This window comes from Cupressus sempervirens, chromosome 10, assembly GCF_028749045.1.
Source record: "Cupressus sempervirens isolate cs-2001-9-10 chromosome 10, ASM2874904v1, whole genome shotgun sequence".
Classification (NCBI taxonomy): Eukaryota; Viridiplantae; Streptophyta; class Pinopsida; order Cupressales; family Cupressaceae; genus Cupressus; species Cupressus sempervirens.
The window spans coordinates 488,170,185-488,174,586 of NC_143127.1; positions in this window are offsets into that span (position 1 = coordinate 488,170,185).

Consider the following 4,402-nt stretch of genomic DNA (forward strand, 5'->3'; position numbering starts at 1 on the left):
CTCCTTTTATAAGAATACATCAATAACATTGGTGCTTCTCCTTATTTTTTGGAGTGAACTCTTCATGCTACAGTAAATACTAATACTCATCCTGCTAAGTGAACGTACAGGTCACTGCGAGTATATCTAGCACACTTCTGTCTCAGGTTACGAATGCAAGGGTTGTTGTGGACAGAATGAATACTGAATGCTTAGCATAAGAGGGATCTCCTATGTGTTTAGTGTGCCTTTCATGCAAGCAACATTCTGGTCATCCTAGCATTTATGCTTTGATGCTTATGTTAAATTGCTACATTAAAAGGGACAAATGTTCTAGTCAATCTGGCTTCTTGTGCCTTGAATGCTTACATTTAATCCTGACAAACCAATAAGGTATGTTATATTCATATTTCCATGATTGCAATGTCAGTGGAAATTGTATGACCTACGAGCTTTGTTCTATATCCGGTGATGATTAAATATTGAGGCTTGGTAACCAGACCTAGGGTTGCATTTAACATAGTCTCGCATTTCATACTTCACTTATATAAGCATGAAATTCAATTACGAATCTACTTTCACCTTCTCTAATGAGGGATTGTTGATCTCTTCAAAGTATCATGTTCTTCACAACTACACAAATGATTGATTAATCACTCTTTTGGCTACTTTGGCTGCTTAGAACCCATTTTCTTCGGGATCGAATTCAAAATTTGACACACTTAAGTGGCTCAAAAATGCATTTTAGAATTTTGGGCAATCCAAATTCTTTTGATACTTTGCGATTCTTGGAATCTTTTCAAATCAAGCTTGGACTTTTGGACCTCAAAATCACTTCGGATCAACTTCCACATTTCTTCAGATCGTTCTGATCTCTTCAATTTCTTCTGATCATTCTAATCTCCTCATCTTTTCTTTAGATTGTTCTAATTTCTTCTACATTCTGTTGAATCTCAAAATTGATATACTACTTCACATCATATTTTTGGTGTGTCATCTTTTGATTTCACTCCTAAGGGGGCAGGATGATTACATCATTGAATACTTATTGTTCGAGGCATCTCGTTCCCATCTTATGTCCTCGTCACTTGGGGCATCTCATCACTCGGGGCATCTTGTTCCCTTGTATCTGGCATCTTTGCTATCTATCTTATTTTTTTCATCAATTGATCAACCTTATAATAGCTCCTCTCAGATTTTGATGGACAGGTATTGGGACAGTCTAAACCCTGACTCCTAAGGATCAAGCCTCGTTCTGGGGATGATCCTATGACTCATGATTAGACTTTGTTATCTTTTAGCAATCTCAGGTATCTAGGTGTTCTATCTGGATCCTTGAAGGTTAAGCTCCATTCTGGAGATAATCTTCTAAATGCTTTCAATCTTAGGTATCTAGGTGTTCTATTTGGATCCTTGAAGGTTAAGGTCCATTCTGGAGATAATCTTCTAAATGCTTTCAATCTTAGGTATCTAGGTGTTCTATCTGGATCCTTGAAGGTTAAGCTCCATTCTGGAGATAATCTTCTAAATGCTTCCAATCTCAGGTATCTAGGTGTTCTATCTAGATCCTAGAAGGTATCTAGGTGTTCTATCTTGATCCTTGAAGGTTAAGCTCCGTTCTAGAGATAATCTTCTAAATGCTTTCAATCTTAGGTATCTAGGTGCTCTACCTACATTCCTTGGGATTAAGCTCTGTTCTAGAGATAGTCCTTAAAAGCTTAGCAATTGGTCTTCGTATCATCAACTTCGGAACCAATCCTTAAATTAAATCATTTTTAATAAATATGCCTATCTTGATTAATTAAATGTAATTATTTAATTAAATGAGAAAAGTATCTTCATAGTTGCACTTGTGACTAGTGATGATTGTGTGATTTTTTTTTATGTCCGTTAATAATGGCCCAATGATGAAAATAAGTTCTTTACATTCTCTAATGAATGATGAACACAAAATCCTATGTTATAGTTGCTCTTTTGCAAGTACACCATTTCATTTTCATGTAACTTGCATTATTAGACTTCATGTTAGTTTGCATTTTTAGGCTGCATTATGAGTTTGAGAGGGTTCTCCCTTCATCTTTATTGTGGACTTTTAATCAACTGTGGTCATGTTTTGATCTTCATTTCCTTATCTTCTTTCATGATCTCAATCAAAATTTCTATCTTAAATAGTTGATTGATTTTGGGGCATTTTCTTTTCTTCTTTCTATTTTCTTTCCATATCTTTCAAACTCCTATCTTCCATTTTCTTTATCCCCCACTTCTTTTCTTCTAAAATCACCTTTGGGGCATAATATTTCATGCTTGATGATCTACCTTGGTTCAATGATTCTTATATCTTTCATCTTACATCAAGAACCTTATCTTTTGTTCGATTTGATCAAATTTATCAATTTTTTGTCTCTCCTCTATCTCATTTTGATTTTGATCATGAGGGGGCAATAATTATTAACTTCAATCTTTGATTCAATTTCTTTCTTTTACTACATGTGTTCCCAAATTGATCACACATTAGTCAAAGAGGGGCAAATGTATACACCCTAAAATGGTCGCCTAGACTATGGGCCCCCATTATTCAATTTATCAATTTATCAAATTTCTTGAATCAATGGTTTGCAATATTTTATTAAATCAATTCAAATCAATTTCCTTGATCAAATTTGATTATTTTATTTCTAAGGTTGATCATTTTATCCTAAGTCTTATTTAATTAAAAGAAAATCTCCTCTTTTAATTAAATAAAATAAGTCCCCATTTAATTAAAAGGAAACCTCTCTTTTAATTAAATAATTCATCCACATTTAATTAATTAAGAGAAAAACCCCTCGTTTAATTTAATTAAATATCTCCTATTTAATTAAAAGAACTTGCTCCCTTTTAATTAAATAAAAATCCCACTTAAATATATCTTGTTGATGAAAGGGAAATAAAATAAATTCTTTTATTTAATTTCTACACATAAATGCACATATTTCTAAGTGGGACTTATCTTTTCACTTTCTTCTCAACCATTCCTCTTTTCTCATTGGTGGAATTTTGTCTCACATGGATCAAACTCTATTATCCCATATTGGTTGTGAGAAGCCTCTCACCTCCATAATTTCCTTTATAAGGGAGAGCCCTCTCCTCATTTTAGACACAGATGATGTTATTGTTATGATGCAAGTTTGGAGAGCAATTTTTGAAGAAGGAGTTTTTGAATGCTAAAGCTTTTTGTGGAGAACTTCTATCTTCTTGTCTTATTCTCTCTTGCACCCATGGCTCTCATCATGGGCTTTTATCATTGCATTTGCATGTTAGTTTAGAGTCATATTTGCTTTCATAAGATTAGATCTTGCTTTCATAGATTAGATTTTGCATTGTTCTTGCATTGTTATCATATAGATTAGTTTTCATCTCCATTTGCATGCATTTTGGATCTTTGAATCTCTCATTTCATGGTGTACTTGCATGGGCATGAACTAGGTCAAACTGAGGGCCTCCATTGCAAAACCCTTGCACTCCATGACTAGAGAGCTATGAGTCACCATTTGAGACCTCATTCTTGAGTAATCTTGAATATAATGATTCATAGAAGTGTGCTCACATTTTAGGCATACAGGTAAAGGAAGTTTTAATTAAGTGATAAGTAAATAACACACTTGGTGGTAATAAAATTTAAGATAATAATCTGTGCTAGAGCCTTTCCATTAAGGGAGTTGAATTTGCATGATCTAAGCTTGGGCTTTTGGATACCAAGTGACTCTTCATTATGTCAACCCCTACTTAGTAGCCCATTGAGTGTCTGACCAAGACTTGTAGTTTATGTATTATTTATAATCTTAGTTTTAGTCATGATACTGTATGGCATGAGTGTTAGCCATGGATGTTGTGCTTTATGTGTGTTTGTGGTTGGATCATTATCTCCATTAGCATGGTCAGAGTGGGCTTGTAGGTTCCACATGGTTGGGAGACATATCTACCTTCACCACTATTAGGGACCAGTGTATAGTGATAGTCTCTAGTCCTAGTGTCACTTTTGTTGAATGTTTTCACTTGGTACTTCAGGTTTCAGAGTATGCTTTCTTGTGATTTATGTTTTCATTGGAATTCTTTTATATCATGTTTATATGATGTTATTATTGATTCATTTCCTTATTATGATGGTTAGCATATGATAGATGATGTTTTTTTTTTGTAGGATTGTCTTATTCTTTACTTCTAGCATGTTAGATTTCCTTATTCTTATGTTGTGGCACATTTTAGTAGTGATGTCCTCATAAGATAGCACTGATGATTTGGTTGGTAGCTTGGGATGTTACACGCAGGGGATGGCTAGGACCCACAATGGTCTTATGATGCTATTATAGTTGGGAGAAACTGCATACTTAGTTTAGTTATTCTATTCATTGTGATGTTGTTTTAGTTTATTGCAATGTTTTTT